Raw genomic sequence first — 25,527 nt, 5'->3', positions numbered from 1 at the left:
ATTACTTTTAAATTGAATATTTGGAGCAATAAACTCAAATAAAACAATATCAAATTTGTGTTTGTTAAATAGATAATTTGAAGGATTAAGATCGATGTAAATAACAGTTTCTTCAGAGCTTTCTAGATGTGTGTGCAAGAAAGTGTTGTAGACCCAATCCCAAGCTAAAAGTTTCTTTCTTCGAGCTCAAATTTAACTTTTGAGCAAAATAACTGGCTGATCATTTTATCCCCCCCCTTTGTCTTCCTGTAATAACACCTCACGAACACTAAGGCTGATGGTATTGATAGCAAATTGTACTAAGTCATTTAAATTGGCTATCAAAACTTGTGCAGTAATCAGTACAACTTTCACATCATCCAAGGCATTTTACTTTCTTTTGCCCATTCCCATTCAAATTTCTTGCTTTACTTTAGCAGATTCGTCAAAGCAGCCACTATACAGCGACTATATTTGAAACAATCATTCAATAAAGTTCACTCATGTTAATGGAATACAAATTTCACATTTCATCTTAGATGTGGGAAAATTCAAGACAGGCCTAATATTTTGCTATTGTCAGGTTCTACTTTGTCTTGTCCAGCAGTGTGGTCTACATAAGTCATTTTTGTTTGGGCAAAATTCATTTTTAGTGACCAAATTGACTGTTTTCAAAGATGAAAACATGTTCAAATTTTCTAAATGTTTTGTTTGGCTGAAAATAACTGCTTTGTTTATGTATATGACAGTAGCATAATTATTCAATGATGTTGGTTATACGTTGAAAAGTTCTCCTGCGTATTTTTCATTCAGGAAAGCATGATTTCACCATCCAGCGTTTCAAAAACTCTTATTTCTTTGGTCGTTTCAGTCAATGAAACTTGCTGATTTCCTTTTAGCAAGACAATTTCAGCAACAAATGATGTTTGTCAAATCATCTCAATTGAATTGTCCAATTATGAATCTGAATCTGAATCTGATTTCACCTTTGTTACAGCATAGGCTTTGCGATAATCTACACATAATTATTGTGTTCCATTTGGTTTTGGCATCATCACAACAGGTAGGCTCTGGCTATTATGACACTGTTCAATAATATCTTTGTACCTCTTGAACTTGATTTCTTCAAGTGAGCCAATTTTCTTGGGTTGAATCTGGGAGGATGCTGTTTATTGATAATACATCGTCGCATTGAAATCATTAATAGCTGAAGAAATTGTTCCTGGCCTTGGATTTATGAGTCTATAATTGCTTTTGTAAGTCATTTTGATGGTTTATTGGGAGAGATCATAATATACCACCTAACTCTTCAAGCAAGTTTGTATTATTCATTCTGATTTTGAAGGATCAATTTTTGAATTTTCAATTTTTGCTTTATGCTCAAATTGTTCTAATACTTTTATTTCTCACCTATTTCTTTTATCATTGAAAATGCACTTCTGTCCTGAAGATTTTTCCAGTCATAATATTATTTAAATATTTTAACATCACGGACTCACTGATATCTTTTCCACACTGGAATACTTAATACAAATTCATTCTACTGAGTTTCTCGTTTTATTTTACATGGTCAGGTGAACCTTTCTTTTACTGATTGCCTGGAGAAAAGCCACAATACTAACACCCGTCTCCATCAACAAAATTTCACGTTTCGGTCTTTTTATCTGTTCAGACTTTCATTGTATGTTGAACACCTTTTATCCAATGCCCTTAGATTTTTTCTAGAAAACCTGATGCATAGGTTGATGGTGTGGTTTCTGAATTTTGGTTTATAGTATTTCTTAAAATTAAGTTAAGGGGTCCCTCACCTCATGTTAAAAAGGGCTGAATCCTGTGGATCAATAGTAGTATCCCTAATGGCTAATACTAATTAAGGATTTCCTTTGCACTAATTACTACAACATTCCTGACAATAATGCTGAATTCAATTCCATATAATGGGGCTCCTTTGTAACTTCTACAAATATCTCCTTTTGATATTTTTCATGCATACTGTCTTCAAGATGGACATATTGTGGGCTAGCATCATTGTCTGACCTTCTTCCATGTTTCTTAATATCTTAATGCCCTGTCTCCTTCATTAAAAGAATGAGGAAAAACTCCTTGCATTGGCATAAAATATTCAAAATCCCCAGTGGTCTGAATTTCTGTATTAATAATCTAGGGAAAAAGCCTTGATTGCCCTGGGTCATCTTTGCCTTTTGAATAGCTTCTGAGAGAACACACTCCACTACTGCTAATGCTTAACATCCATTTCCTTTCCTGTTGCTCCCTTTTCACTGCAGATTCCTTTAGCACACTTACTACTGCAGTTGGTCTCCCATTTAACTTCCAACAATTGACGTTAGCATTAATCTTATCTCAATGGTAGCATGTTGTCTTTTTTATTTCAATTTTGGATCTGGCCCTTGTACTGCATTATTTTGACATCCATCTATTTACTCCCAAACATACATTTTCCATCCCCAGGTTTTCCACACCTCCAGTTTTATTATTGATTTCTACATGGAGAATGTTAAAATCTATTATAAAGGATGTAATAGCAGAGCATTTGGAAATAAACAACAATATCAAACTATTTTTATGAAAGGCAAAAGAAATGCTGGCTTTTATTTCTAAGGGGTGAAGTACAGAAATAGGGAGGTCTCGCTAAAACTATACAAGGCACTGGTCAGGCCATACCTCAAACACTGTAGACAACTTTGGCCCCCTATTCTGAAGAAGGATATGTTGACATTGGATATGATACAAAGAAGGCTCAGTAGGTTGATTCTGATCTTATGATCTTATGGTCTTAGCCTTTTTCCCATTTGTGAAATAACTGTCAAAACTGCTGCCTTTTGCATTTTTACTCTTTGATTTTCATCTAAACAAGAAGAGTTACCAGGATATTTTAGAATTTATTGATAATCATGATTTATCTCACATTCTCAATTTTTTCTCCGACTTCAGACATTGAAACTCTGAATCCTACAACATTTCTCTTCTCCTGGAATTTTTATAAATGTCTGATTAGGTATGTTTCTTTTAGTAAAATAATTTAATTGACAAACTGCAGGCATAAGCTTTGAGCATTACTCTCTTAACAGCTTTATAGCCTGCAGACTGACATTCTACCAAACTGGTGTATGCATTCATTGCTGTACCTACCTATCAATACACTGTAACATTAAGCTGCAAGCAACCTTTGGTCACTTCAACTTCACAACTATCTTTTAAAAATGAGGTGAAATGTCTTTCACCTTCCTCCTCTGTAAATGTGAGCTTTAAACAAAGGATACAAGTGATAACAAATCCTTCACTGGAACCAGAAGGATCCTTGAGCTCTTCTTTCTTCCTTTACTCTAAGATTTTTTCTAAGCAAGTCGTGTTGCCTGATTTTCTTCTTTCTTTTCATTTCAGGCTTTCGAAATCCTATTTCTTTTTTACTTCTTTTTCCATTTATCTTTGCTTTTTTTCTTTTTTCTTACCAATCCATGCTTTGTTATTGTCACATCTTTCCTTATTTTCTTTCCTTTCTCTTCACATTGCTCTTTTTATTTTTCCTGTAATGCATGTGTTTAATTTCTAATTGAATCTTAGTTCATTCTGACAGTGAAACATCAATATCAGCAATTCTTCCATTTAAGTCTAAGTGCTGGTTATTTACTCATCATTATGACATCCTGATTTTGTTCTACTTTCAGTTTATCCTCTTACTCTTTCCATTTAATGTTAATCAAAGATTTCAAATAATTGACTGTTACGTCTTCTGCTAACAAAAATATCTCAGCAACAGTCACGGCCACTTTGAAGTTCTAAACTATGTAATACACTTAACAACATTTTTCATTTTGTCATGCACCATACTGGCACATGCTCATTTTTAAACATCTACTGAACCCTCTTAAATTCAGAGAATTTCAGAAAGAGGTCTCACTTTGTTGTGAATCCAGCTCATCAATGCTGGATAATTCGGATTCCATAGTAAAACCTAGCTTGATAGACCATTAGTTTTACTTTTGCAATTTGTTTAACTTGGTGGTCAGCCATTGAATATATTCACAAGAGGCTGCGAGTACGCAAGCAACAAGACTAAAGCAAATTCTACTATACATAAAATTTTAAAGAAAAATCTATTTTACACTATCTCTTGCATATTTTACATAATGTAAAACTATCTTATTACAAATATCAGAAATAAAAATTCAATTCTTTTATCCTCAGCAACAAAGGTATAGATATTTGAACCACACTAATGGTCAACTTTAAAGTTTCATGTTCAAGGGCACAGAGGATCTGATTTCTTTTCAGCAAATGTCTTCTTCCACTTGATGCTATCTTCTTTAGTTAATGTTGGATGTCCTCCTCTCTGACACACTATTCTAATTTTGGAGCTTCTTCGTCACAAGTATCAAAGCCAATCTTGACTTAATTTCTTCTGCTTGACTGTTTTGGAGACTGCTAAACTGTACTGCTGCTGTTAGAGGCCTTTTCCATCTGAGTGACATACTTTATTCTCTACTTCATTCATTGCACATTCACTGATTTCTGGTTAGTTTTGTCTTTCTAAAATTAACTTTCTCTATTTCTCTGTATCATAATGGCTAGGCAACAGTCTAGTATTTTTCATTTGGTCCATTCTTAGGTTTCTAAAACACTGAGCTATTCACCTCAATTCTTTTTTTAGAAGCCTCATCTACGTGCATTTTCAGACAATCTGGTATTATTCACAAAACTCATAAATGAAACTATGATTATGACCTTTGCTTCTTAAGCCACACAATATAGAAGTACAAATTAAATTTAGAAGTATATGTGGTTCTGTCCACTTTAGAACGCAAGTTTCAAAATACTAATTATCGTAATAATCCAAATAATATGCCATGAACATCACACTGTTTCTTTCCTTCAGTGACCCAAAACAATGAAGACCATCTCCAGATTTGAGTTACCCTCTTTTCCAGTATTTTCTATGGGCTACCCCAAGGTCAGCACCTATTTTTGTTCAGTGCCTAGGAATAACCAATGCCTAAAATCCAGACTGACCAGCTGAACAGCCCCAACTGACCACAGTGCAAATTCAAGACTAACAGCTCAGTAATGAATTGCCTATCTATAGTCCCTGGACTGCTTGTACTTCACTGTCAGGCTGACTGAAACTAAATCCCCAGACTGCTAGGATAGAGATCCCGAGACTCTGGTTGAACTAAGAACCTGACTGACCAAGATCAATACCATGGACAATGGTTGTGACTGGAATTAGGTTGGCCTCATTGACTACAAGGTTGTTGATTGGAGTTGTTAACCTTGACCAACCAGGAAAAACCTGGCTGACAAATATAACCAAGAGATTAGAATGTCCTCAGTTCAGGCAACTGATTCTGAGCTGGCTGGCCGCAGCGAGTGTACTGAGCACAAGTAAATAAGGGGTGACTTGGTGATGGGATACTGGCCTCTGTACAGTTATTACAGGCTGGAATAGGATAGGCGTCTGATTGACAATGATAGCTTCCCCGACCGATCTGTAGCACGTGCCAGTAGTTAACGCAGCAAAAATATGCTGGATGTGCTTCAAGCCAAAGGCCATTTACGAAAGTCAAAGGGGACCCATCCTTAGAGAAGTGAAGGGAAACCAATCATTAAGGGAAAATGCAATTATCAATCAGGGACAATTTGCACCCTCCAACCAAGAGATTGATTATTCAGTGCACCCTACCACCGTTGAAAGCTACTTTCCTCTTTCTCTAAATAAAAAGCAATGTAAGCCACAGAGGCTGGCAACGTGTAACTATGTAGTAAAGACCCTGCGCACTCATTAGGGAAATGATGACCTAGTAGTATTATGGATAGACTCTTAATCCAGAGACCCATATAATGCTCTGGAGACCTGGGTTTTAATCCCACCATGACAGATGGCAAAATTTGAGCTGAATAAAGTAAACCTGGAATTAAACTCTATTGATGACCATGAATTCATTGTTGATTGTTAGGAAAAATCCATCTGGTTAACAGATGTCCTTTATGGAAGAAAGCTGGCATCCTTAGCGGTTCTGGTCCACATGTGACTCCAGACCTACAGCAATGTGGTTGACTCTTAACTGCCCTCTGGGCAATTAGAGATGGGCAATAAATGTTGGCCTAGTCAGCAATGCCCTCATACTGTGAAGAATTTTAAAAACAAACAAAAAAACAAGACTACATTGAGACGGGTAACCTTTAAATCAACGTGAAGTGAGTGTGCACCAGGAAAACAATATGAGAAACACAGAAACTGCGATGTGGAGGTGCCAGGGTCGGACTGGGGTGAACAAAGTCAGTAGTCACGCAACACCAGGTTATAGCCCAGCATTTTATTTGAAATCATTATCTTTAGGAGTGCTTCATCTGATGAAGGAGCAGCAGTCCAAACGCTCATGATTTCAGATAAACCTGTTGGATAATTATCTGGTGTCATGTGACTTCTGACCTTATTCAGAAACTGACTGTCTCCACATAAGAGGAAAAGTGAGTGTACACTGAGAAAGCAAACTGACAGCATGTTCCCATGTGCAAAGTGTCCTGCCAGAAGCTTGCACGTCCCAAGTTTCCTGAGGTCCAAAATAAAATGTTCCAGGTTGGATTGTTGTTTGATGCCTTCTGAGAGCTAACAAGTCATGAGGAGACCAGTAGTTGTTTGATGCCTGCTTGCATGGATGAGGAGGATAGTGACCATGGAGCATGTGGCGGTGCTGTGATGAAGGCACAGTCGGGCGATGACTGAAACAAGCATTTAATGAGAAGGCGGCGGCTGCCTGATACTTGCCGTGATTTACACGTTGGACTCTATGCCATTCAGTTTCTCAGTGAAGGAGGTGAGAATTGGAAGTGGCATATAGATAATGCAAGTTGGAAATGTAAATTAGTATGACAATAGATTATAACCCACATCACTAATAGATATATTGTGCTCGTATTTACATGTTTTTTTCTTTAAATTAAGACATACAATCAAAATAATAACTAGATGTAAATTCAGTAGCCATCTAGAGAGAGAGAGATCCTGGATGTCACATCTGACAAGGTGTCAAGGAAGTTTCAAAGAGACGGAAATAAAAGGAAGAGATGAATTGCAAATTGAAAACTGTAATCCCTTGGTTGCTATGTGAACATCGGGAGGAAACATAACAATCTGGGTGAGAGATATATCTTCCGCCCTCCCCTTTCAAGAATGCAGAAGAATGGCCAGTTTAAACCCAAAAGAGGTGCGGAGCTTTTTCAGCAATTTTGTTTTTTGTTCCGGTGTTGTGGCCAGTTTAAACACCAGTTCAGCCAGTTTGTGAGTCTAGTGAAAGAAGGCATGACTGTGAGTGTGCTGTGAAGATCAGTTAATGGACCACCCACGAGTCACCTCTGTGTTGCTGAAGAATAAATTAATCTCTCGGAGTGCAAGAAGCCAACTAGTCAGAAAGCCAGTCAAAAGTAAACAGGATAAAATAGTTACAATCAAAGTGCAAAGCCAGGAATCTGAAACTTGACTGCTTGCCTATCAACACTGCACTATCTACTCTTCATAAATGACCCAGAGATGAAATTATTTATCTGTTAATTTTCACTTTTTTCCTAATTTATCATCCAATTGCCTGGCTTGAGAATAAAAATTGACAACCAGCAGTTCTTATCGCATCTTCATGACAATGACGACCCAATCAGAGCCCTTTTCTCAGATAGTACAAAATAATGCATTTTCTTCAAGTATTTTTCTTGTTTCCTAGATGTGACGAATGCATGATGAAAAGTATCCAATTTTCATCTTCTATTAGCAACATTTAAGTTCAGTATTACCAAGCATTTATTTATATAACTGAGGCATAGATTGCAGTTTTCATTCTTGACCTGTGCTCATATATTGTGTTATTTCTTCTTGTGTTTAGTAACCAATGAACTCATTCTTCTGTTAAGAGTTTTGTCAAGAAAGCCTGATTAAACCAGCCACTCTGAAACAGATTTTCATTTAGTCTGGGAGAAAGGCATCCATAAAGAAGGGAATACTTTTTAAATTAATCTTCATGCAACCAACTGAACGGTCAGATGAAGCGGAAATACATTCGGTTCTGCTGTAACGCGACAGTTGCTTTCCTGCGCAATATCATAGAACATAGAACATAGAACATAGAACATAGAACAGTACGGCACAAAACAGGCCCTTCAGCCCACGATGTTGTGCCGACCATTGATCCTCATGTATGCACCCTCAAATTTCTGTGACCATGTGCATGTCCAGCAGTCTCTTAAATGACCCTAATGACCTTGCTTCCACAACTGCTGCTGGCAACGCATTCCATGCTCTCACAACTCTCTGTGTAAAGAACCCGCCTCTGACATCCCCTCTATACTTTCCTCCAACCAGCTTAAAACTATAATCATGTTATTGAAAATTGCGTTACAGAACTATCGGGGCCTATGGGAAAAGCAGGGTTGGGACGGTCTACCAAAAAGTATCATTGAAAATTAATCAAAACTCACTCAAAAGCCTAGCACAAAGGATAACATAGTTTGAATCAATGTTTAATTTATGTCCAATAATGAAATAAAAGTAAATTTAACATCTTACCTTGAAGATGATTTGATGGGGAGGTGGTTGTGAGGTTGCTCTGTTGTTAATACCAGGTGCTGAGGGTCACCACCATCCTCATAATCCCTATCAGGTGCAGTTGTATTTGCAGGGTTAGGGAGAAAAATAATTAATACAGAAGTGGATGGTAATGGTTCATTTTCTTCTAACTGTTTCTTGGGGGTTGGCTTAAAAAAAAATCCAGTTTTTTGCTGGTTCATAGGGTGCCAAATAAGATCTTATTCCCCGAACTGCTACCCTGTTGCGTTCTACTTTGTAATCACTGTCCTCTAAGAGTGCAACAGCTTCTCAATTTCCTAAGGATAGAAGACAAAACAGAAATGGAAAGTTCTCATGGTGCTACATCCTGGACTTCATCTTCTTCATCTCCAGCTTCCACTTCCCCACTCAGCAACAAGTTGTTGTAGATCAGCTAGACAGAAGTCTTCACAATGGGACTCAAGCAGCTCTTCAACATTCTCTCTCTGTAGTTGATGCTTCACCGTTCATGTGCTCAACAATTTTGAGAATCCCATCAGGAATAGAAAACACATTGTAACACATGGGTGGCACAGTGGCTCAGTGGTTAGCAATGTTGCCTCACAGTATCAGCGGTCCAGGCTGGATTCCAGCTGTGGGTGACTGTCTGGAATTTGCATGCTTTCCCCATGTCTGTGTGGGTTTTCTTCGAGTGCACTGGTTTCCTCACAGTCCAAATGTGTGCAAGGCTGGTGTATTGGCCATGCTAAATCACCTGCAATGTCCAGGGACTTAGCCATGGTAAATGCATGGTTATGGGGATATGGTTGATGTAGACCTGATTGGTCTGGAAAGAGGCCATTTGACCATAGGGATTTTATGTAATAAGGCATTTCCCGCTTGATGGTAAAATTCTGAAGTTGCCATTTAAGATTTGGGCTGGGGAGTGCGGAATATTAGGAAAATCTTGAACAGAAACAAAGTTGATGGAAAAGCTCAGCAGGTCTGGCAGCATTTGTGGGGGAGAAAACAGAGTTAACATTTTGGGTCCAGTGACCCTTCCTCAGAACTGATGTTGGCTGGGAAAATGTCAGTTTATGTGCAGAAAATACGGAGGTGGGTGGGGTAGGGAGTAAACAATAGGATAGAGCCTGAAGAGAGACAAAGACAATTGGAAGACAAAGGGGTTGCTAACAATCGGGCTGGGAGGGTGAATAGTTGCTAATGGGGACTGTTAGTGACTAACAACAGTGGGTGTGTAGTAGCAGACTATGTGGTAACAAGGCCTGGTGTGTGGGATGGGGTCTGGGGCATAGGAAAGCTTAGGCCCTAAAATTACTGAACTCAGTATTGAGTCCGGAGGGCGGTAGAGTCCCCAAGCAGAAAATGAGGTGTTGTTCCACCAGCTTGCGCTGGGCTTCACTGGAACACTGTAGCAAACCGGAGACAGAGATGTTGGCCAGGGAGCAGGGTGGTGCATTAAGGTGGCAGACAACAGGTAGTTCAGGGTCTTTTTTGTGAGCACAACGTAGAAGTTCTGTGAAGCAGCCGTCAAGTCTACGCTTCGTTTCCCCAATGTACAGGGGACCACATTGTGAGCAGTGAATGCAGTAGACTAAATTCTTGGAAGTGCAGATGAAGTGTTGCTTCACCTGGAAGGTGTGTTTGGGCCCTCGGATGGTGGGGAGGGAGGAGGTAAATGGGCAGGTATTGCACCTTTGCTGGTTACAGGGGAAGGTGCTGTAGGGCTGTGGAGATGTTTTGGGGAGTGAAGGAAGTATGGACCAGGGTGTCCTGGAGGGAATGGTCCCTGCAGAAGGCAGACAAGGGAGGGGAGGGGAATATGTGTCTGGTGGTGACATCTTGCTGGAGGTGGCAGAAATGGCATCTGATTATCTTCTGGATGTGGATGCTGGTGGGATGGTAGGTGAGGATAAGGGGAACCCTACCGCTGTTGCAGGAGGGAAGAGAAGGGATGAGGGCAGGAGTGCGGGAGATGGGTTGGACCCAACTGAGGGCCCTGTCAACAACGGAGCTGGGGAATCCTCGGTTGAGGAAGAATGTGGACATTTCGGAGACTCCTTGTCGAAGTTGGCCTCATCTGAGCATATGCGACAGAGATGGAGGAACTGAGAGAATGGGATGGAGTCTTTACAGGAAGTGGGGTGTGATGATGTATAGCCCAGGTAGCTGTGGGATTCGGTGGGTTTGTAATGGATATTAGTGTCCAGTATATCCCCAGAAATGGAATACAAATGTCGAGGAAGGGAAGGGAGGAGTCAGAGATAGACCAGGTGAAAGTGAGGGCAGGGTGGAAATTAGGGGCGAAATTGATGAAGTTTTCCAATTCTAGACGAGAGACAGAAGCAGCACCAATGATTTCATCGATGTATCGGAGAAAGACTTGTGGGTGGGGGCTTCAATAGGACTGGAACAAGGAATATTCCAAAACCTCACGAAGAGACAGGCATAACTAGGGCCCGTGCGGGTACCTATGGCAACCCCTCTTACCTGAAGAAAATGAGAGGAGTTGAAAGAGAAATTGTTAAGGGTGAGGGCAAGCTCAGCCAGGCGGAGGAGGGTGGTGGTGGGTGGAGATGGGTCAGGTCTTTGTTCCAGGGAAAAAGTGGAGAGCCCTAAGATCCTCCGGGTGGGGAATGGATGTGTAAAGGGATTGCACATCCATGTGGGTGGCTGGAGCCAGTAAACTGGAAGTCTTGAAATCAGCATAAGGCGTAAGAGGAAAATCTTTTTTGCTATCGAGAATTTGATTTTTTTCCCCATTCTCACTGTATTTTCTCACCATTACTCACACCCCACCCAGGAGAGCAGGATTCCACCCTATATTTTTCCTGATACTGATTTAACTTCCTGACTGTGTAGGAGTATTGATGGTGAGAATTCACCTCTCAAATCGAACTGTTTCTTTCTTGATGAATTATCACAGGCATTATAACCTAATTTCCTCAAATCAAATTGTAAGAGTTTTGAAGCCAATAAACTTACGTCACCTATATTTCTAGTCAAAACATCTAAACATACAAAGGAATATTGAGACACCCTCTGAGTCTCAGTGCATTCTTTATTCATGTCATTCTATCCTGCTTATAGCCTTTCAATAAAAAAAATATACATGCTAAAAGCAAATATCAATTAAGGGCAATCAGTATCTAACAACACACAATGCGTGCAATTAGACCACAGCCACGAGTACCTTCAGCAACACTATAATATTTTTGAAATAGAGGCTTCAAAACTGTCAGATAAAGAAGTATTAAGTGTTGAAGTATAGAAATTACGGGTGGAATTTTCCCACCTGCTGAATAGCGTGTCAGTTGGGTAAATATGGCAAGACCAAAGAAATTAGATTCTTAAAGCTGAGAAAATAAAAGTCCAATTTTCCACCCAAGGTTTTAATGGCGAAACAAGAGTGTCATTAGCAAGCAGCAAGAGGCCTGTTTGCAAGCATTTACATCTCATTATTTTCTGTGCTTACCTCATTTGTTTGCACAGTTACCTACTCCTCCCACACAGCAGAAAGAACTGAATAGCAACAATTCTTGACTTGAGAGTCAGAATGGGTATCTTGTGACTCCAACTCAACCCCAGGCCAGCATCTTGGCCAGCATTCCCTAAGCTCCCAGGGTATGCTCCATGGACAGTGACTGCCAGCACCCCTTGTCCATGGAAGTTGACGTCAGATAAGCACCAGCTTCACCATGTTATTGTGGCACTTTTCGACTCATGATACAATTCAGCACTTCAATTCTGTACCTGAAATGTTGCATTTTAATGCTGCTGCCAGGCTGCATTGTATGCAGGAACAGGCACCTAATTCATGCACAGACCAAGCTGCATCTCAGACCTCTTAGCTTGCTCTCTTTATCTCACTCCTTGGACGCTTGCAGACTCCTTGCCAATGTCTTCCCCTGTCTATTTTCATGTTGTGGTTTCATTCAGAACTCAGAGCCTCATGTAACCACTATCTTGCCTTTTAGGTTAGGCACAACACCAGATTGACATGTTTGACATCAGTGATCAGTCAAGCAAGCTAGAAACTCTGAGTTGCAGCCTAGTCTGATGCATGAGATGGGTGCCTACCCCTGCATGCAATGCAACTCGGTAGCAGCATTAAACTGATTTAATGGCAACATCACTTTGCAGCATGTGCTAGCATCTTATGCTACAAATGCAGCCTCCTCCATGGGTCCCCAGCAACACGGGCGCCAGTTTTTAGTCACTTCCTGCGATAGCAAGAAACCGTTGGAGGCACTACATATATCCAGTGGCTGTGACAGAATTCTGCTAATGTTTCTCAAGACTTGCACTCTAGGTCATGCCATCCTCTGGGCCAAGCTGTTCTAATAGAGCTAGAGAGTATTGGCATCTAAACTACAATTTGGAAAATACCCAGGTATAAAAAAGGCATGACAAATCCAACCCTTACTGTTACTGCCTCTTCAGTCTACTGTCAATCATCAGTAAAGTAATAGAAAGTATTATTAACAGTGCTGTCAAACAGCACCTTCTTAATCATCTGCTCACTGAGCCTCAGTTGGGTTTAGACCATATGTCCATAAGACATAGGAACAGAAATTAGGCCATTCAGCCCATTCTGCTCCACCATTCAATCATGGCTGATATGTTTCTCAACTTCATTTTTCTGCTTTCTCCCCATAACCTGGATTCCCTTGACAATCAAGAACCTATCTGTCTCCATCTTAAATATATTCACTGACCAGGCCTCCACAGCTTTCTGTAGCAGTGAATTCCCTAGAATGACCACTCTCGTGCTGAGGAAGTTTCTCCTTATCTTCATTCTAAAAGGTCTTCCCTTTATTCTAATGCTGTGTCCTCAGGTCCTGGTCTCAACTACCAATGGAAACATCTTCCCAAGATCCTCTATCCAGGCCATTCAGTATTCTGAAAGTTTCAATTAGATACCCAAACATCCTTCTAAATTCCATCGAGCATAGACCCAGAGTCCTCAAACATTCCTCATTTGTTAAACCTTTCATTCCTGGGAAAATTTTTGTGAACCTCTTCTGAATCTGCTCCAGGGCCAGTACTTCTTTCTGAAACATGGGGCCTAGAACTGTGTATAATACACCAAATGTAGCCTGACAAGAGCCTTATATAACATCAGAAGTACATCCCTGCTTTTAAATTTAAGTCCTCTCAAAATAAATGCCAAAATTGCATTTGCCTTCCTAACTACTGACTCCACCTGAGAGAATCTTGGACTAGAACTCTCAAGTCTCTTTGTACTTCAGGCTTCTGAATTTTCTCCCCATTTAGAAAATAATCCATGCTTCTATTCTTCTTACCAAAGTGCATGGCTTCACACTTTCCAACATTGTACTCCATCTGCCACTTCTTTGCCCACACTTCTAACCTGTCCAAATCCTTCTGTAGCTTCCCCACATCCTCCATACTACCTGCCCCAATCTGTTTCACTGAGACCACTCAGACCCTGACTTCATTAGAACCCTAGTTCAAACGTGAACAATGGAACTGAATTCCAGAATGAAATATTTCTAGTTTTTTGTGTACATTGTATGATAACAACCTGTTTATTCCTTGTAGTGGGGGAAAAAGCCATTGAAAATTAGTTTTTTTTTGTGTTTTCAACAATGTGTGAGAAGTATGGTTCTGGAACTTGTATCTTGTTTACGGCTTTGCAGTAAGTCCTTGCCAAATTTATGTAATTGAATAGAAGTGTGTACCAGTGGAAGCTTTAGAGTGTCTTTGGGGTTCCTCTGGTTTTGGAAGACTTGTGCTGCTGCAGTGCTACTTAGGGGTTTGCTGCTTTCACAATGTATCAGAGGAAAGGAAATATAACATAAAACACAAAAACAAAAAATACAGAGAATCAGAGATGAAGGAGGATGACAGAAGAAATTTAAGAAGAGTTCCATTTGTATAGCTCTTACATAACCATTGAATATACGAGGCACTTAACAGTTTAGGGAGAGCTTTTGAACTCCAGAACACTGTTGTATTGTTGGAAAAGCTAATTTGTGACTATCAAACTCCCACAAACAGATCTTTCAATTCCTCCCACTTCCTACAGACAAAGGGGTTGGCCATAGGTACCCGCATGGGCTCAAGCTATGCCTGCCTCTTTGTAGGTCACATGGAACAATCTCTCTTCCGCATCTACACTGACCCTAAACCCCACCTCTTCCTCCGTTACATTGATGACTGTTTCGGTGCCACCTCATGTTCCCGTGAGGAGCTCAAACAGTTCATCCACTTCACTAACACCTTCCACCCCAAACTTAAGTTTACCTGGACCATCTCTGATATCTCTCTCTCTCCTTCCTGGACCTCTCTGTCTCCATCTCTGGCATCCACCTCGAAACCGATATCCATTTTATGCCTACTGACTCCCACAACTACCGAGAATACTCCTCCTCCCATCCACCTTCCTGTAAAAAGGCCATCCCCTTTTCCCAATTCCTTCACCTCTGCTGCAGCTGCTCCTGAGATGAGGCATTCCACTCCTGAACATCCCAGATGTCCTCTTTTTTCAAGAACCGCAACTTCCCCTCCACAGTGATCAAAAATGCCCTCGACCATGTCTCCCGTATTTCCTGCAACCCATCCCTCACACCCCGTCCCCGCAATAATAACCACCAAAGAAGAATCCCCCTCGTCCTCACATACCACCCCACCAACCTCTAGATCCTAACGCATCATCATCCAACACTTCCGCCATCTGCAATCCGACCCCACCACCAAAGACATTTTTCCCTCCCCAGCCTTGTCTGCTTTCTGGAGGGACCACTCTTCCTGTGACTCCCTTGTCCACTCCACAGCCCCACCACCCCTGGCACTTTTCCCTGCAACCAAAGCAAGTACTACACCTGCCCCTATACCTCCCCCCTCACCCCCATCCCAGGCCATAATAAGACATTTCACATCAAGCAGATGTTCACCTGCACATCTGTTAATGTGATATACTGTATCTGCTGTTCCCGTCGTGGCCTCCTCTACACCGGGGAAAACAAGTGGAGGCTTGGGGACTGCTTTGCGGAACACCTACGCTCGGTTCGCAACAAACAACTACACCTCCCAGTCGCGAACCATTTCAACTCCCACCCGACTCCTCAGATGACATGTCCATCCTGGGCCTCCTGCATTCCCACAATGATGCCACCCAAAAGATGCAGGAACAACATCTTATGATTCGCTTGGGAACCCTGCAGCCCAATGGTATCAATGTGGATTTCACAAGCTTCAAAATCTCCCCTCCCCCTACTGCATCCCAAAACTAGCCCAGCTAGTCCCTGCTTCCCTAACCATTCCTCCCACCTCAAGCCCTACCCCCATCTCCTACCCACTAACCTCATCCCGCCTCCTTGACCTGTCTGTCCTCCCTGGACCGACCTATCCCCTCCCTAACTGCCCACCTTCATTCACCTTCACTGGCTCTAACCCCGCCTCTTCAACCTGTCTGTCTCCTCTCACCCTATCTTCTCCTTTATCTATATTCCATCCACCTCCCCCTCTCTCCCTATTTATTTCAGCATCCCCTTCCCCTCCCCCACTTATGAAGAAGGGTCTCGGCCTGAAACGTCAACTTTCCTGCTCCTCTTTCCTTCACCTGCTGTGTTCATTCAGCTTCACACAGTGTTATCAGTGATCAGATAATCTGTTTTCGTAATGTTAATTCAGGAATAAATATTGACCAGATCACTAGTAGTAACTCCACTGCTCTTCAAAACACTGCCATAGGGCCTTTTACATTTACCTGAGCTATTAATGGGGTTTAATATGAAAGATAGCACTTCCACCAGCAGAGCACTCTTTTATTCTCCTCAGGATCAACCTTGATTTTTGTGCTCAAGTCCTGGAATGGGACTTAAACCTGGTGATTCAGAGATGAGTATGCTACAAACAGACTAACAAGGAAGGCAGGTCTTAAGAACTAAAGGTGGTTAAGAGAACATTAAAATAAAATGACATTAAAAATCAGCCAGAATATTGAATGAAGGATGGAAAGAGATTGTTGATTTCAGTGAAATTGAATACCAGGGCATTTAATTGATGGCAGATGCAAGGTCTGGGTTCCTGTCCCAAATGAATTTCGCTTCTACTCAATCACTTCATTTGTTGGCATAGGTAGTGCGCACTTAAATTTTAGATCAGTGTCAGATTGAGTGGCATGCCTAACTTCTGAATTGAGTTCTATATAAAAGGATTTCTCAGACAAGGTGTCAATGTAATAAAAATTAAAAACATGGCAGTCTTGATTTTCTGTCATAAATATCATTTCCACATTTAGTACATTTTGAATTCAATTTAGTTCTTACCAAGGTGGAACTATTTGAAAATAGAAACTTCATAGCTTAGGTTTTCCTCATATTGAAAGCTTTCGTACAATATTGGATTTATTACAAAAACAGTCTCAATGGAAACTAGCCTTTTAGGTTCCTAGCTTCAATTAGTAGATTACATTACTGACTCAGCCTAAACTCTCCAGTTCACAACTTCATATGAAATGGAGCCCTGTAACTAAGGTAGAATACCATAGATACAGAAGTGCCAGAGAAATGCAACAGGTTTGACAGCTTTTGACAAGACACAAAGAGTTAACATTTTGGATCTGATGGCTCTTTGCCAGACTGGTAACTCTGTTTCTGTCTCCACTGATGATGCAGACTTGCTGAGTTTCTCCAGCATTTTCTGCTTTCATTTCAGATCTTCAACAGCTTTTATTTGCGAGTTTAATTCACTATCTCTCTCCAGGTATGCCTGTCTTGCTCTTCTCCAATTGAATTTCTGTTTGAATCTTTTAAATTGTTCACTTTCGTCGCTTTCTATTTCCCTCCTGGTGTTTGATAAGCTACAAACACACTCCCAACAGCTTGGAGGCAATGTTTTAGTGTTATTATTACTTAACTATATATCCAGAAACTCAAGGTAATATTCTGGGAACACAGGTTTGAATCCCCCATAGCAGTTGGTGGAATTTGAATTCAATTTTAAAAAACTGAAATCTAATGATGACCAGCAAATCTTTTCTGATTGTTGGAAAACCCTATCTGGTTCACTAATCCCCTTCACCAAAGGAAATTACTGCCCTTACCTGGCCTAGGCTGTATGTGGCTTCAGATCTACAGCAATGTGGTTGACTCTTAACTACCTGCTAACATCAGCTAGCAACCTAACCACTCAGTTGCAACAAAGTCTCAAAGCAGACCAGACAGGCATACTACCTAGAAACTGGAATCGTCAATGGCAAAGACAGCAACGTAAACCCTGCAAAATCCTCCTGACTAGCATCTGGGGTGACTGCCAAAACTCGGAGAGCTTTCTCACAGGTTAGTCATGCCTGAGATATTCAATTTCCCAGACACCACCGTCACCCTCCCTGGATATATCCTGTCTCACAAGCAGGGCAAACCCAGAACAGGAGGCAGCACAGTGGTACTGTCAGGATGGAGCTGCCTGGAATTCTTAAAGCCTCAGGTTAAACATGGGCAAGGAAACCTCCTGCTCATCACCACATACTGCTTCCCTTTGGATGAAGAATCAGTGCCCCTCCAAGTTGAATTATATGTGGGGGAAGAACTCAGGGTGGAAAGGCCACAGAATCTACTCTGGGTGGCGATTTCAATATCTATCATCAAGTGGCTTAGTAGCAGCGTGACTGATCTAGCTGGGTGGGTCCTAATCTGAGTTTTTGGCAGGCAGTGAGGGAATCAACACGAGGGAAAAACATACTTGAACCCATCCTTACCAATTTGCCTGGCATAGATGCATCTGTCCATGACAGTACGTAAGAGTGACCACTGCACAGTCCTTGTGGAGGTGAAGTCCTGCCTTCACATTGAAAATACCTTCCATTGTGTTGTGTGGAGCTAACAATGTGCTACATGGCACAGACTTCAAACAGGTTCTAGAAACTCAAGACTTTGGGTCATCATCAGCAGGAAAATTGTACTCCAGCAGAACTGCAACTTCATGGCCTAGCACATCCCCCACTCAACTATTACCATCAAGCAACTGAATCAACGCTAGTTCAATGGAGAATGCAGGAGGGCATGACAGAAGCAGCAACAGGCATACTTAAAAGTATGGTATCAGTCTGGCGAAATTACAAAACAGGGCTATTTGCATGCCAAATAGCATAAGCAGCAAGTAATTGACAGCACTAAACAATCCTACAGCCAACAGATCAGATACAAGTTCTGCAGTCCTGTCACATCCAGTCGTAAAGGGTGGTTGACAATTAAATAACTCATTATAGGAGGAGGAGGCTGCACAAATATCCCCATCCTCAGTGATGGAAAAAAACCCAACACACCAATGTGAATGAAAAGACTGAAGCATTTGCAACAATCTTCATCTAGGTTGCCAAGTAAAATAATCCATCTTGCTCTCCTCCAAAGGTCCTCAGCATCACAGCTGCCAGTCTTCTGCCAATTCAATTCACTCAATGTGATATCAAGAAATGGTTGGTAGCACTGGATACTGGAAAGGTTATGGGCTGTGACAGTATTCCAGCAATGTGCTGAAGACTTGTGCTCCACAAATTGCCATTCCATTAGCCAAGATCTTTCAGTACAGTTACAACACTGGCATCTACATGGTTGTGGTTGTTAGACTTTAGTCATCTTACCTCCATGACAGCAGTTCTTTAAGGTCATGTACTGGCCCCAACTGTCCTCAGTTGTTTCATCAATGACTTTTCTTACATCAAGCTGTTAGAAGTGGGAATGTTCACCAATGATTGAAAAATGTTCAGCACCATCCATGACTCCTCAGATACTGAAGCAGTACATGTCCAAATGCAGCAAGACCTGAACATTTTCCTTGCTTGGACAGAAAATTAGCAAGCAACATTTGTGTGACACAAATGTCAGGCAATGACCATTTCCAGTAAGAACCTGTCTGTCTAACTGCTCCCTTTGACACTGAATGACGTTACCAACACTCAGTTCCTCCAGAATCAACATCGTGGGGCTTACCATTGGCTAGAAACTGAATGTTTCATACACTGGATGTGCCATATAAATACAGCATCTACAAGAGCAGTTCATGGCTAGAAATAACTCTCTGCCTGACTCATTAAAGCCTATCCACCATTTGAAAGGTACAAACCAGGAACGTGATGGAATACATTCTCCTTGCCTAAACGACTGCAGCTCCAGCAACAATCATGGTATGCAGGCATCACTGACTAGACCAGAATTTGTAGTCCATCCTTAAAAGTCATTTAAAAGGTAAATTGAGCTGTTGTAAACCTGTGGTGTAGATTCAACCATTGTGCTATTTGGAAAGGAATCCTGAGACATTATCCTAGCAACAATGAAGGAATAGCAATATAGTTTCACATCAGGAAAGTTTGTCTGTTGGACAGGATCATGCAGATCGTGGTTTTCCCCTGTATCTGCTACCCTCATCCTTTTGGTTGTTAGTCATCATAGTTTTGGAAGCTGAAGCTCGGGAGTTGGGAAGCCAGTGCCGGTCATCAAGTATATGGGTGAAAAGTGAAAGGGACTAAATGTGCAACATGATGTCCATATCATTGTTGGAGGAATAAAAGTTTCTGAACGATGACTAGTTGAAAGTTCTCAAAGAGAATACTGAAGCACATAGATGAAAAAGATGACAAAATCATTTATAACAGCGTTAGATGGTTTAAAATAGGGCAAAGGCAGATGCTATCCTTGAGGTGGAAATAACTGGCCTTTGTCATGGATTCAGTTTCAAATCCTTTACAAGGTCAAAGAGTGTAGTAAAATTGAGAATTCAAGCAAGGTGGAGAGATGCATTGGTGGCAAGGGATCTGACTTTGTTAAGTGGGTCAAAGCTGATAGGTTCAATTTTCATAACATCGAGGTCCAAGAAATTGTGGTTTGCTCATGGAAACAGACATCAATCTGGGATAATGTTATGAATTGTGAGCTTTTCTTGACCGACCAATTCGCTATACATTTTTTCCACACACACTCTCGATTCTGGTTTGGCACACGTCAATCAGATCCTTTATTGTTACATATAAGCGTTCTTTCAGAGTCTATTTGCAGTGATTAAATATCTGGCGTCTGCATTTTCTACATCAAAATGCTACCTCCAATGAATCCCCAATATTCCTGCTAAGACTAAGATGTAGATGTTCAGGACTAGGGGTCAGTCTTGTCAGTTTAATTCCAACCCCAGAAAATAATCATTACTTTTTATTTTGAAGTTGTTAATCTGTTACAGCACAACACCTTAGTATAGAGGTTTTTAATATGATCAAAAAACTTCCAAGGCACTTTGCAAGTGCATATTGAGACAAAAATTGACACTGAGCAATTAGCTAAGAAGAAGCCAATAAGGCCAATGACCAAAAGCTTATTCAATGAGGTAGGTTGTAAGCAAGAGTGCTAGAGGAGATGAGAGAGATTGACACCTTTAGGAGGAAATCCCAGACCTCACAGCTCACAAAAGCCCTTTGACAATATTGACCTCAAATGATTAATACTTGCATAATGGTTGTTTTACATCTCTTTACCTCAACTTTGCGACAAATAAATTACAATTAATTCTGCTCTGAGAATCTTTACATTAATCATTCATTTTATGTGCATTTGCAATTTATGCTTAGAAAATAGAAAAATGTTCTGTAGAGAAATGTGTTTGCATAGTAATGCTAAGCAGACTTAGCTCAATTCCTTGGCTCATGCAATGCCACAGGCCACTACTTTCGTAATCTGCATGGTTTTCCTCAATTCCAGCCCTTGGGGAAATCAAGGCAAGTCTATGTAATAGAATTGTCACAACACAAACCTTTCTCCCTTTATGTACAGTGATACCTTCTTCTGGAAGTCATAAAAGTTTAACAAAAAGAAGTGAATAATTTGTGACTCACCCCCGCCGCCCCCCATTCCTTTCAAGAGTTTAATAGCTTTAAAACTGTTGAGTATTTGGCCCACAATTTATAGAAATCAGAAAATTAGGAGGAATAAAATGACTTCTATATCCAATCCTTCACTCCATATTCATATCAAATGTATAAGCAGTTACACAATGTCATACACTGTCTACAAGAGTTAATTGAGGAATGTTTATATGATTCTGTCCACTGATACATAAGTGGCAATCTCTGGAGAGAGCCAACCAGTCTGCAGAATGTTTCAGCCATCTCCAGTTTGCAGTTAATTTATGAAGTCTGTACCCATGTAGTTTAGACTTGGCTTCTACATTATAGAAGACAATAATATCTCTTACTAAGTGTTAGAGTCATTACCTAGTCTTACACTACTCTAAAGTGCTAACCTCCTACCGTGTAATAAACCATTCTTGCTGCTCAAGAGTGTGTCTCTTCTTCCAAGACATCTACGTGGTCACCTTTGCAGTTTAGGATGCCTTCAACTAGTGCTAGAAGGGGGATAATGACAAGATCTTTATACATCTTTAAGGAAGAAATTCAGCACAACTATCGCTTGCTACAAGGTGTCAGCTACAGGTATCTCTTACAACAGGAGGCTTGCAAACATTTCCCTTTTATCTCAGCAGGAAACATTTAAACAGAAAGCCAAATATTTAACAGTACGCAGTTTTATATTGTGGATTTTTGAGCATGCCAGGAACTGAGTTTGGACAAGCTCAATGGATTGAAAGTCATAACTATCAAATAATAGAAGGTATTCTTTTACTGTCAGTCTGGATTATGGTTTTGCTTCAGCTAATTTATAATAATACACAATAGCTCTTTGAAGTCGTCTAGTTTGCATCAATGAAACTTTAACCACAAAGATAATTAACCATTGATTAATTTTACAAGTGGAGTTCCATCAAGTGTACCTTTCAAAAATTATTTGCGTTTTCATTTTGAGTTCATAGTATTTCTGGCCATGTGAGAGGGACAAGCCATATGTTCCCAACATGTGACTGTTCTGATTGAAAGGTATCTTTTTTGATGCAGTCCTCCGTGTTATATCCTCTCTCATAGGTGATTATTTCTTCTTTCTCCTTTGTAATATAGCTGAATTGAAATTCACCATGTGGTACCACAGATGTGAGCCTGACTTACAAGCACCCAATTTCAGAGTCAGCGATGAAGTGCTGATACTCACTGCAGACCTGGTTAAAAGCTGCCCACAGAGATCAAGCAATTATTGGGGCATGAATTTCCATTTTCCTCAATTCAGTTTAAATCTCATGCCGAGCCAAGTGGGTCTCTAGGTGTCCATGAGCAATGACATTCAGCACCATTTGCTACTCCTCAGATACTGAAGCAGTCTGTGTTCTAATGCAGCAAGATCTGCACCAAGTATACAGCTTGGCTGATAAATGGAAAGTTACACTCATGCCAGACAAATGCCAGGCAATGATCATCTCCAATGAGAGAATCTAAGTATTGGTCCTTGATGTTTTCTCACCGAATCCCCACTATCAACATTCTGGATATTACCGTTGATCAGAACCTGAACCGAACTAGTTATGTAAAAACTGTGATGACAAGACCAGCTCAGATGCTGGTGATTCTGTAAGATGACTCACCTATTGAATCCTCAAAACCTGTTCACATATTTACAAGGTACAAGCAAAGAATGTGACAATAAGATGAAATATTCCCTACTTGCCTGGATGGATGCAACACCAGCAACATTCAAGAAGTTCAACACCATGCAGGACAAAGCAACTAGCTTGATTGTCACTTCCTCCACCATTTTAAACATTCACTTCCTCCAGCATTGACACTCAGTGTGTAAGGTTGGGTAAGTGGGAAAATCAATGGCAGATGCAGTATAATTTGGATAAATGTGAGGTTATTCAGAAGTAAAAACAAGAAGGCAGATTACTACCTGAATGGATATAAATTGGGAGACGGGAGTATGCAGGGGGACCTGGGTGTCCTTGTGCAGCAGGTGGTAAAGAAGGCAAATGGTATGTTGGCCTTCATTACGAAAGGTTTCGAGTATGGGAGAAGGGCTGTGTTGTTGCAGTAATACCAGTCTTTGGTGAGACCACAACGGAATATTGTGTGTAATTGTGGTCTCCTGTTCTGAGGAAGGATGCTCTTGCCCTCGAGGGAGTGCAGTGAAGGTTTACCAGGTGATTCCAGGGATGGCTGGCCTGACATATGAGGAGAGATTGACTTGGTTGGGACTGTTTTTGCTACAGTCAGACAAATGAGGAGGGATCTCATGGAGACTTATAAAATTCTAACAGGACTATACTGTGTAGATACAGGGAAGATGTTTCTGATGATTGGTGTGTCCAGAACCAGGGGCCACAGTATGATAATTTGGGGGAGACAATTTAGAATGGAGATAAGGAGGCATTTCTTCACACAAGAGTGGTGAGCCTGTGGAATTCATTACCACTGGAAGCTGTTGATGCCAAATCATTGAATGTATTCGAAAGGTGACTAGATATATCACTTAGGGCGAATGAGATCAAAGGTTATGGGGAGAAAGCAGAATTAGGCTATTGAGTTGGACATACAGCCATGATTGTGAAGATTAGCAGAACAGGTTTGAAAGGCTGAACGGTTTCCTCCTGCTCCTATCTTCTATGTTTCTATATTTGTATGTTTCTATCGACAGGGTGCACAACTCATCAAACTGTTTGACAGCACCTTCCAACTATATGATTTCCACTAAATATCTTGTCCTTCCAGATGATTAAAAAAATGAAGAAATGGAGATGCTAGAGATCAAACAAAAACAGAAATTGCTAAAGAAACTCAACAGGTCTGGCAGCATCTGTGGAGAGAAAATTGAGTTAATGTTTTGAGCCCTGTGACCCTTCTTCAGAATGATCACAGTATGAGAAATGTTAACTCTAATTTTCTCCACAGATTGTGCCAGACCTCCTAGGTGGAAGCGGTTGTGGGTTCAGAAGGTAAATTAACTAAAACTCCCTCAAAAACACAAACCAAATCCACAGCGACTAGCATCTGAAAGGTCAAGGGCAACAGATACAAAGGAACACCACCAGCTGTAACTCGCATCACGCCACATGCCATGCTGACTTGGAAATATAGTCACTGTTCCTTCAGTGTCATTGACTGAAAATCCTGGAACTCTGTCACTAATGGAATTTTGAGACTACCGACAGCAAATGTTCTGGTTATTAAAAGACAAAAAAGGTGTAGAAGGACTACAGCAGGTTTATAGAATTCGTTGTTGAGCCAAGTACCTTGCTATCCTCAATTAAAAATTAGCCCAGCGGTAGTGAGCAAATTCTGCTTACAGTGCTGCAGTTTGCTGCATGTAATGTCTCGGGTTGCAAACATGTTCACAAGTTCTTTTGCTACATAATTTCTCATATTAACACCTTAAAAAAATCTGAATGTGCTGTGAAAGATACTAGGATTTCTATGCATGTAGTGAGTTGCAGAGTAATTTTGGCACCTTGTAATAACTGATTATCACTACTACCAGATAGACTGTAGCTTTAAATGATGGCTGATACATGCACTCTGTGGCAAGGATTCACGAGAGTGCCGGTGAGGGGAGATCTTAAGAGAAAGCTGGTGACGGCTGTGGAGAGGTCTGGTGAGTGTTTGGGGCAAAAGACAGAGTGGACCAGAGATGGACAGATGATTCAGCTTGGGAGAAAGCCTGGGCTAGAGCAATGGAGAAAACCGGTCAATGCAGGCTGTAGGTGAGGGCTCAGAACAATGATGGTAGAGCACCAGCAATGTACAGGACACACCAGAGAGAGTGCCTGCCTGAGCAAGCCATGTCAACATTTGTGCAATGCAGCTGACATTGGCTGGCAATAGTACATTAGTGACATTATACAGTTTCTGAAAGCCAGGAGTTACATGCATTTTGAAAGGCAAGGATTGATTATGGATAGTCAGCAATGTTTTGTGCGAGGGAAATCATGTCTCGCAAACTTGGTTGAGTTTTTTGAGGAAGAATCCAAAACAATTCATGAGGGTAGAGCAGTAGATGTTGTTTACATGAACTTTAGTAAAGATTTTGACAAGGTTCCAACTAATTACTAAAGTTGGATTACATGAGATTCAGGGTGAGCTTGCC

At 40.8% G+C, this 25,527-nt stretch overlaps 1 protein-coding gene across 3 annotated transcripts in view; it reads left to right on the top strand.

The window, feature by feature from the left end:
• The window catches only part of tmem275a (transmembrane protein 275a), a 54,370-nt gene that overhangs the window by 13,358 nt on the left and 15,485 nt on the right, over positions 1-25,527 (top strand). Inside the window, exon 2 of one of the 3 annotated variants that reach the window (XM_048539645.2) lies at positions 977-1,042. The exons of the other annotated variants lie outside the window; for them this stretch is intronic. The gene's annotated coding sequence lies outside the window, so the exon portion shown is untranslated. The remainder of the gene's footprint in view (positions 1-976; positions 1,043-25,527) is intronic. 3 annotated transcript variants of the gene reach the window in all.

This window comes from Stegostoma tigrinum, chromosome 8, assembly GCF_030684315.1.
Source record: "Stegostoma tigrinum isolate sSteTig4 chromosome 8, sSteTig4.hap1, whole genome shotgun sequence".
Lineage (NCBI taxonomy): Eukaryota > Metazoa > Chordata > Chondrichthyes > Orectolobiformes > Stegostomatidae > Stegostoma > Stegostoma tigrinum.
This window is presented reverse-complemented; position numbering and strand designations above follow the sequence as displayed.